This window comes from Mus musculus, chromosome 9, assembly GCF_000001635.26.
Source record: "Mus musculus strain C57BL/6J chromosome 9, GRCm38.p6 C57BL/6J".
Classification (NCBI taxonomy): Eukaryota; Metazoa; Chordata; class Mammalia; order Rodentia; family Muridae; genus Mus; species Mus musculus.
The window spans coordinates 24881836-24892014 of record NC_000075.6 but is presented as its reverse complement, the minus strand read 5'-3'; the positions used below and the strand labels follow the sequence as shown (position 1 = coordinate 24892014).

The window sequence follows — 10179 nt, the reverse complement described above, 5'->3', positions numbered from 1 at the left end:
GGAATTAGTTGAATTAATTGGGGACACATCTTCAGATATACACAAGGTGGAGGCAAAAGGCAGAAAGAGGATTGTAGTGAGGAAAGATCCAAGAAATGTGGTACAAGAAAGCTGTAAGTTAGCCTTAAATCCACATACACATGCAAAGGCAAATCAGATAGCAGAGAGGAATCCTCCGCATTTCTTTTGAGTAATACAGCTGCAAATCATGGGAAGAATATTTATGACCCTCAAATCCAAGGAGGGACTTAAATAGTTGTCTGATGGTGTGATTTGTACTTTCCTTGGATGCAGCATGTTCTTGTGATTTCCTGAGGGACCACCTACCCCACCCTAGTAAACCCTCCCACGTTGCATGTATATTTATTATACTGAATCTAAATGAATAATACAGATAAAGATGTTTCTCAACATACTTCAAAATTTTATGCTATTTGGATAATAGCATCTGGACAACCAGACTGTGGGAGCCGGTCCCATATTTTTAATTAGACAAGCTATCAAGAGACTCAGGTTAGCTTCACCCTCTTCTGTCCTGTTTGCAGAGCTGGTCCCTTTGATCAGCTGCTCTTGGCCTGTGCCTTTTGACTTCGGGCCCATCTCCTCTTCCCCAAAGACTAACTCAATGAGAATAGGTGGTACATCCATGAAAAGGCTGAGGGGAGGCCCAGCTTCCTGCAGAGCATACCTGTAGAGGCTGGGAGACCAGAGCTTTGAAATGACTCTGAGCCTCCTGTATTGTGTCCTTCCCTACAAGGCAATGGTCAGAAGGCCTTTCCTACCATGCCCCTTCAGACACCATTCTTCCTAGCTCCACATTAAAAAAAATGTATGAAAATTTATCCCAATGAAACCTTCGGTAGCCCTTGCTTACACTGCCTTGGGAACTCTGTCCTTCAGAAGGGAAGCCCTCACTGTGTGTCAAGTTCTAGTCCTCACAATGGTCATGGTGTTTGACTCCTGTTTCATTCTTAAGGAAGCTAAAGTAGTGAAGAAGGCACGTGACTTTCCCAAGGCAATCAATAGTTAAGCTGGAATTCAGTGATATACCTTGTGAGCAGTCACTTTGTTCCGGGTCAGGTACACTGGCATTGCTACAGACTCTGGAGAACCGAGAGTCAGCCATGACGTCACACCTGCCCCATGTACAGAAACCAAAGGTTGAGAACCTTCTGACCGAGGCTCTCAATGTGAGTCCACAGAACCCCTGCAATTTCTATGGGGAAAGAGGAAGCGGGAAGGGGAAAAGGCTGCCATTCTTACAGCTCTATGCGACATGATAACTCAAGGCCTTGACAGACTACCAAGCATCTGCAGCACCCCTCTGAATGCTACCCTTCTGCAGAGCCTATGCAAACTAAGTACCAGTATGGTCTGTAAGGTGTGGCATGGCACCTCGGCAGGCAAATCCAGGTAGAGCCTTGGCTGTGTGTTCTGCCCTAGGCTGTGGCTGAAGTAATGTATGCACATGAGTGGTAATGTGATTGTATGTGCTTGAATGCATATCTGCGAGCCTTTTGTTCTCTTACACGTATGAAGAGTCACTAATGAGTTCCTAAGACATTATCTAAAAATGTCAGCTACCAAGTTTAGAAAGCCAGTTGCCTCTAAGCGTCTCCAAGGTAGCATGCTTCTGGAGAGAGCAAAGCCTGAGCTCAGATCCCTGTTTACCTGAGGGACCTATACTGAGACTGAGGCCATCCAGGCCACCCAGAGCATCTTTCCTGTCCTATTGGCAGTCTATCTCCACATGCTTCTCTAAGGAACTCAAAATGCTTTCTTTATTTCTGATGACCTAGAGATGTAAGTCAAGTACCTGAGACCAGGGCTGGGTTCTAACTTCTACCTTTCCAAGGAAAATCTCAGATGCCAGTGTGGTCACTGTCCACTCTGAACAGAACCTCTGCCCCCCGTTTGTCATCATCTATGAGGAATCAAGCTGAAATGGAGTGGGAAGGTTGACTGAAGACCTGGTCACGAGTCAGGAGGTCTCCACAGAGTCAGGGCATCTGTAGCTACCTTTGTCCTGTGTACTTTGACGTTCCTCACCCTTGTGGTAAATAGTTGTTTCTGGAAGCTTTTTTTGGTTAGCTTGCAAGGAAAATACGATTCCCAGATGAAGTTTAGGTGATGAGGGAATGGAAAATGGGAAACAAAGTGAAAATCCTTATGCTTTTGTTTGAGAAAAATATATTGATATTGAAAATATTTATGGATTGTTTTTCAAATACCTACATCACTCACACGTGTACATGAATGTGCACATCAGTCCTAGCTAACCACAAAAGGAGACTTTTGCTCAGGATGGACAATGGTCTCTCCTGCCTGACCCAGAAGGAGTCAGGCCCTTCCATGATCCATGAACTGGACAGCCATTGCTAGCTGCTCCTTGAGGGCTGCTCTTCACAGTGTGTACAGCTCTGGAGACACAGGCCCTGCCTGCATGGATTTATTCTTGTTTCCTGTGTCAGTAAAGGGATGGAGCTTCAGCATATTAAATATTTATAAATATCAGAGAAAAGACAGCACACAGCACTAAAGCAAGATAAGGATGTAGCTTTAAAATATTTACAATGAACATATCGCGCTTCTTCTGGTTCTTCTCTTAGGTCTGGCATTTCAGGCCCCTCATCTCTAGATTGTATCTTCTTCCTGGGTCCCTTGGAGTTTTGAAAATGTGTGATGATGCCTCGTGGCTGAGTCAGAAGAAAATGATTATATAGGTGGACATTTGGGGAATTTGATGCTTGGGCTTGTAAGCAAGAGATCTTTTCCTATAGGGTTGATCTCTGTATCCTTAGGCCTAAGGCAAAGTCATGGGTGATGTATGAACTTACCTAGAACAGTGCTTAGAGAAGGAAGCAGCAAGCTAGTAAATCCACACACTGCCAGATTTGCATCAGCCTCCTGCATATTTAAAATGACTCAGGACAACAGAGCTAATATGGCTTTTTTGAGCGCTCTGGTGTACGATTCCTCTCACTAGATATAGAGTCTTACATATGGTTACTCAGCCATGAATCCAGCTTTGTTATGTGTTTCATCAATTGAGATACCTTTGAAAACCTCACTCTGTTCTTTTTGGTTTTCATACAGCCAGCACCAGAACCAGTGAAAGTTCAGCTTGAAAGTGCTGCATTAGCAGCAGTGAGGAGGAGACGAAAAGGCCCTAAAAACAGATAGGAAAGGTCATCTGGCTCTTTGTTTACCTATAGAGAATGCAAACAGCATATGTATCAGCTGTGAAGTATTTGGTTATCCAGAGAGATTAAAGGGCTTCAGCATGTGGGATGGGTGTCAGGGAATTATCAAAGCTCACAGGCATTTTATTTGATGGGTGCCATGTTTGACCTTGAAGCACAAGGCTGGCGCTCTTGGTCCTGGGGATCTCCTGATGTTCTTGCTCCATGGTGGTATCTGCACTGGGGCCTCTGAAGGCTCTGGCTGAAGTATGAGGCAATGCACGTTTCTGGTGTGTATTTATATCGAAGTGGCTGGGTTGCCAAGGAGCTGAGAGAAAGCAGAGCGGAGATAACTTCTAATCCACCTTTCTGTGATAATGTGGCGCAAAGTGAAGAGACCCAGGGCTCCATCCTCTAGTCTGGCATCGCCTTGGGAGGGGCGAGTCTTAGCAAATCCAGCAGGCACGGGGTGAGCTTTCACATTGGAAAAAAACTAGTCATCACACCAGAGTGCAACTCCATTGTACAGCAACGAGAGAGGAACAAAAGGGAAATGCAACGTGTAAAGGAAAGCAAAACATGAGAGAACAAGCCTGAGATGTGGACACTAGAGAATTAGAACCTGGGTGTGAGAACTCATTAGTGTATAAGAGGATTCTGGGATAGAAAGAGCAAGTTCCTGGCCCATGAGGACCAGCAACAGAAGGACCATGGGTATATGCCCCATGTTAAGTGTTTTCCCAGGCTGTACAAAGCTGCCATTCAAGAACCTCTGAGACTCTGACCTAGAGGCCATGAAGGTTTCCATCAGAAAATGGATGGATAAATCTGGAGCTCTCTCCTGAGCTGGGGTGGGGGTGGAGGACCACAGAAGGAGAGAACAAGTCATTCTGTGAAGAAAGGATGAATGTTAAGGTCAAACGTGATAGAGTGGACAGGCATTGCTTCTGACAACAGTAAGATATGCAGCTACATCCTAGGCTAGCTTAAGTCTGGGCATTCTATTTCCTCACCTTGAACTGGTATAAGGTACCTGTGCTTGTGTTCCTTTAAAATTCACACATTGAAACATGATGAGCAATGAAATGACCTTTGGGATGGAAACCTTTGACTAGGAGACTGTGTTGTTCTTGAAAATGGGATTAATGTCTACCATAAGGATGCCCCAGAGAGCTGCCTGTCCCTTCTACCATAGGAAGATACAGGAAGATGCTGTCTGTAAATTGGGATGAGAGAGACCTTACGAGATGCTGAATCTTTCAGAAGTGGGAGAAGTAAGCTTCTGTTATTTTTTGGCTGCTCAATCTATATGGCTTTGTGACCTGGGTATTCTAAGATTATCACTTTCTTCATAAACCTGTAAGACTTCTACAAGAGAATAGCCATAAAGCCACTCTTGATTACAAAACAACTTAAAATGAAGCCTTCATCCCCAAGGGGCTGATTTTGCACTAATGAGCGTCATGAATTGATAGCTGGTCATTGTACATTTTTGTCCTCCATATATTCTACCTCCAGAGATCATTTCTCAACTTCCGTCAGCCTCAGATAGGAATGTGGCACATGAGCCGAGGTTTCCTAGGGCAGAGCTGATTAATGAGGCTGGCTAGTCCTGTGTCTTTTGCCGGCCACAGATGCTGGTTCACAGTCCAATGCTACACGCCCCTAGGCAGTACTCTACAGGAACAAGTCTTCCTTATTGGTCCATAAACAGCCTCTTTTCAAAAGTATGTTAGAGTATTCCAGAAGCCAAAGGGCTATGGCTTGAATTTCTGATGTCTCCATCTAACTCAATGGTACAATTACCCCTGGGACTTTTTGGTTGGTTGGTTGGTTGATTGGTTGTTGTTTTTTGTTTTGTTTTGTTTTTGTTTTTTTCTTTTTCTTGTTGTGATAAAATATCCTGGCCAAAAGGAACTTATGGGAGGAAAGGGATTATTTGGCTTATATTTGTAGGTCACAATTCATCACAGAGAAGTCATAGAAGAAGCTCATGGCAGAACTAAAGCAGAAATTGTGAAAGAACACTACTTAGTGGCTCATTCCCAGGCTCGGACTCAACTAGTTTTCTTATATAGCCCTGAACTACCTGCCTAGGGAATGACACCACCTACAGTGGTCTGGGCCCTCCCACATTAATCATTAATCAAGACATTCTTTCAAAGACATAGACTATGGGCAACTCTTCAACTGAAGTTCCCTTTTCTCACGTGACTTCAGCTTGAATCAACTTGACAGTAAAAGCTAAGCAGAACAGACAGACAGATTGGTGGTGTTTGTTATTGTTTCTGCTTGTTTTGTTACATAGATCTCAATATGTAGCCTCAGCATGGAACTCATTATGTATACCAGGCTGATTATGGAGATCCACCTGACTGCCTTTGCCTCCCAAATTCCGAGATTAAAGGTGTGTGCCATAGTGGGGTGTTTGTTTGTTTGTTTTAATAAGGAATTTAAATTGGATTCAATAAAATCTGGGGGGGAAAAAGTACAGAAGCAACTATTAACAAAAACAAAGGCAAACTTACAAAGTAGTCCAACACTGACAGAGCACAGAGCTGCCCTGGCTTTGTAGTCCTGATAGATGAAGTCATTTTTCAGCAACATTGGACTTGTAACTACTCAATTCTTAATCCAGTTTATGGTTTCACTTCTAGTTTAAGTTTAATCCATGCCCCAAATTCAACATGATCCTTCATAGCTGGGTGTTATTGTGTTCTGTTTTTTGTGGAGAATGTTCTCTGAGACCTCTGGTCAATAATATTTCCTCAGATATCCTGGTTTGGAGATTTGTAGGCTGGTCAAGATCAGACTGGAACTAGCATGCTCTCCCTCCTGGCTTGTACCCATCAACAGCCTCCACCAATAAGCAGGCAGGCAGATGAGTTCATGTGGCTTTAGGGCATCCTGGGTCCCCAAAGACCTTGAAGATCTGACCTTGATCCTGCGGTGGGTTGAAATTTATCTATCACAAGTGAATTAAACAAAAAACAAGACCTTGAATGTGAGCTTCCCTTTTTATGAAAACTACCATTCCATTTCAGTATATGTCTCTAAAAGCACCCATGTTCAAACCTTAACCATGTTTCCTTCATCGAATCTCATGAACTCATTTTAGCTAATAGTTAATGAGCACCCAGGATACATTTACATAAGTCTAGGCTGAAGTTGATTTGTTCTAGCTAAGAAACGATCTTAGTTTCACTGGGATTCCACATTTAAAGAAACTACAGTAAGACCATTGTAACCCATACTCGTTGGTTTTCACTGTTGTACTAGGTGCTAGCCTTTAAGAAAAGACTAGAGAAACAGGAGACAAGGCACATGAGGTCCTGCTCATACTATGGAGACAAATTTCTGAGCGCAGGCTATCGTAGATTTCCAGGCTACAACAGGACCCAGTATGGGGTTATAATGTCAATAGAGGATTTCAATGCAGTCTGTGGATGAATCATTTCTGAAGAGCTTTGAGACAGGACAGGGGGCAAATTCATACTCAGAGCACACAGGCAGAAATACTGTAGTCCCCACTAAAAATGGCTCTGACACCTCCAGCCAAGGGCACTGTCTGAGTCTCTGGGTCTCTCTATTCTCTCTATGCCATTCTCTTCCTAGGTACCGTTCAAGGCCATCCTCAAAACCATGTTGTTTTGATTTCCTACTGACTTTCCTTACTCTTCACCTTGAAGTACACCCACCCCTCTTCAATTCTGTTGTGTCTGAGCTGACCTGACATTCAGAACAGGGACACTGCCAAAACAGCTAGGTGCTAAAGGTAACACTCACCAAGTGACTGTGCCAAAGGCCTCACCAAAAGCCATTCCACACCCTGTGAAGTCCTTCCTCCCTCCCCTCTGCCACCCACAGCAAAGCTTGTGCCTCTGAGATGCCAGCTGTCTCCAGACTTGTGCTTAATAGAAGCTCTTTTACGGGAGACCCACAGGTCTATCTGGCCAAGAGATGACCCAGACTCAGATGCCATTCCAGGCATCAGAGTAATGGGGAAACTTGTTCTTTTATTTGAGATGTCTCTGTGTTGACCAACTAAATACCATAGTTTGCTTACTGAGTTCTAGAACATTAATTTTTTAAAAATGGTGGGAAATAATTTAGAAATAGAGAAAAAGCAAAGATTCACTTGAAAGTATTATTATTTATGATTGATGCTTGCCTATCCTTAGGATTCACTCCTGACTCAGTATCCTGTCCTCAGAGTGATAGTGTATCAACCAGATGTCATCTGCTGAGCAAATCATTCAGGTTTCTTGGTTGTCTGAAAGCTCCTCCTCCTCCTCCTCCTCCTCCTCCTCCTCCTCCTCCTCCTCCTCCTCCTTCTTCTTCTTCTTCTTCTTCTTCTCTCTCTCTCTCTCTCTCTCTCTCTCTCTCTCTCTCTCTCTCTCTCTCTCTCTCTCTCTCTCTCCCCTGCCTCCCATCCCCCACTCAAAACTCAGAGCCTTTGTTGACGTTGACAGCTCATCCCTGGGCCATCATTCATTCTACCCATGGCAAACTTTGGAGAAAATAAAAAACCCTGCTCCTCTAATCTCATTAGAAGGGCTGCAAATTGAATTTAGCCCCTCTCAGTGTCCCCTCAGCTGGCTGTCATTAGGAACAGAGGCTGGGCCTTGGCTGAGACCCAAAGACCAGCTAACTGAATTTGAGATGCTGTGGTCTTGACAGGCCAAGGGAGGTAATTGAAGAGCCATGGGGCTCCTGGTAACATTTCAGGCCAGAATTACACTGGGGATCCAAAGCCCCCATCTGTACTGGTGTCGAGGGCACTAAAAAGTCACCCACTAGGCTCCCGGATCAAATTATTGATAAAGAGATCATTCCCAGTGGAAGATAGGGGAGGCAATGGCAGTCTGCATCTGGTTATGATGCAAAGTGGGTGTTAGAGAAGAAAGGGACATCAGCCAGTGAAAGTCAGCAAAGTCACAAAAGTTATAAAGAATCTGCAGGGAGTGTTGCCCACTCAAAAGAAATGGCAGTTTAAAGAGATTCATAGATGAGCCCACCTGCTATGAGGAAAAGACAGAACTTCCATCTGTAGACGTTATTGATATATTTGTATGTTCCCTTCACATCCTGAATTTTTTTAGTTTCTTGTTCTTCCTCCTCTTCCTCTCCATCCTCTCCCTCTATTTCTTCTCCTCCTCCTCCATCTCTTTTAGCCTTAACAAATCTCAAGCACAAGAGGGTACATATAACCAAGTAAAATATTTGCAAAGGAAAGTTTCCAGATACCAAAATGCAGAAATGTTCAAGTGCTTTATATAAAACCGTGAAGTGTTTACAGATGACCTACATCCATCTTCCAGGGTTCTATAAATCTGGTCTAGGGTAATTCCAGTGTCTGATAATAGTAGCCCCGTATATAGATGATCATAACACTATATTGTTTGAGGAACAATGACAAGAAAAAAAGCATGATCAGTGCAGACATAGCTCTTCCTTTGTGATTATTTTATCTGCGGTCTGTTGACTCTATGGATAAAGGAGCCAGCTGTTGGTCAGAGAGAGGTTCCTGTGAATTGCAGAGTATGGGTTAGATCTCTAAGGTTTCTTGTTCCACAGGGCGTGGTGGCACACGCCTTTAATCCCAGCACTTGGGAGGCAGAGGCAGGCTGAGTTCCAGGATAGCCAGGGCTACACAGAGAAATCCTGTCTCAAAAAACCAAAACCAAAACCAAAACAAACAAAAAAGGTTTCTTGTTCCTTGGTCTATTCTAAGACTCTCAATGAAGTTGAGAAGGGTGAAGTCTTGTTATGTTAAATTCTGTTTTAAAGAACAGAAAATGAGGTGTCAGCTTATACCAAACAGCTATGAAACATGATATGTGATATTACTTTTGAAGTTTACACCTTCCTGATGAGGAGATTTAAGACCATGTGGGTTAGTCAGTCTCTTGCCCAGTGTCAAGGGGGCAGAAAAAACTGGGTTTGGGATTTGAAGGACTTCCTGGTTCCAACACTTCTCAGGTCCCTGTGGCTTAGAAGACAATAGTTTCTCCCTTAATATGTCACACTGGCAGTGTCTGTTGCTCACAGACAATGTGGTTAAAAAGGAAGGTCCTAGGGTTAGTTTAATTTGGTCCTAGATTTGGGACCTTGGGGATTTCTGAATCTCCTTCCTGGAAAATGGCAGCATGTGTAGATGCTCCTTAACCCACCAATGCTGTGACATTCTGCTAATCCCATAATAAGTCAAAATATGGTCACAAATCTATTAAGGTATCTAATGTACTGTACCGTAAGCATGCTTACAAGACTTCTGTCACTTTCAAGATGATACAGATTTCAGTCATCTGTAACAAAGCTTACTTTATAATAAACTGGGGGACAACTCATGCAGGTTATTGAATACTTTACTGAAAGGGAAAAACACATGATGCTTGGATGTGATTTTTTTCATCATAAAATTGAAAAATATGAGCTGAGGGACTGGCTCAGCATTAAGAGCTTTGCTGCCTTCACAGAGAACCAGAGTTCAATACCCAGCACCCTATCAGGTGGCACAATTCTTTGTAATCATCGACCCAGAGAGATCGGGTGTCTCTGGCCTCACAGGGCATCTGCAGTCATATGCACATACTCATACATAGAAACACACACACACACACACACACACACACACACACACACACACACACCACACACACACTTACACACACACACCACACACACACACCACACACACACACATAACACATATACACCACACACACACACACACACACACATACCACACACACCACACACACCACACATGCATACACGCACACACACACACACACACACACACACACACACACCACACACACACCACACACACCACACATGCACACACACACATGCACACACAATTAAAAATAAAAGTAAATCTTCCTGGAACATAAAAGAAAACTGAAAAATTTTGAGTTGAGCCATTTTACCTCACAGACCCTTCCTGTGAGGAATTGCCCCATGGATTTACAGTGAGGATTAAGGGAGGAGG

At 43.6% G+C, this 10179-nt stretch overlaps 1 annotated feature.

Annotated features, from left to right (window-relative positions):
- Positions 1947 to 4943: an enhancer, noted in NCBI's record as "VISTA enhancer mm130". NCBI's record gives its function as "enhancer in: heart[7/10] | other[7/10]" and the evidence as "EXISTENCE:transgenic organism evidence [ECO:0001131][PMID:17130149]".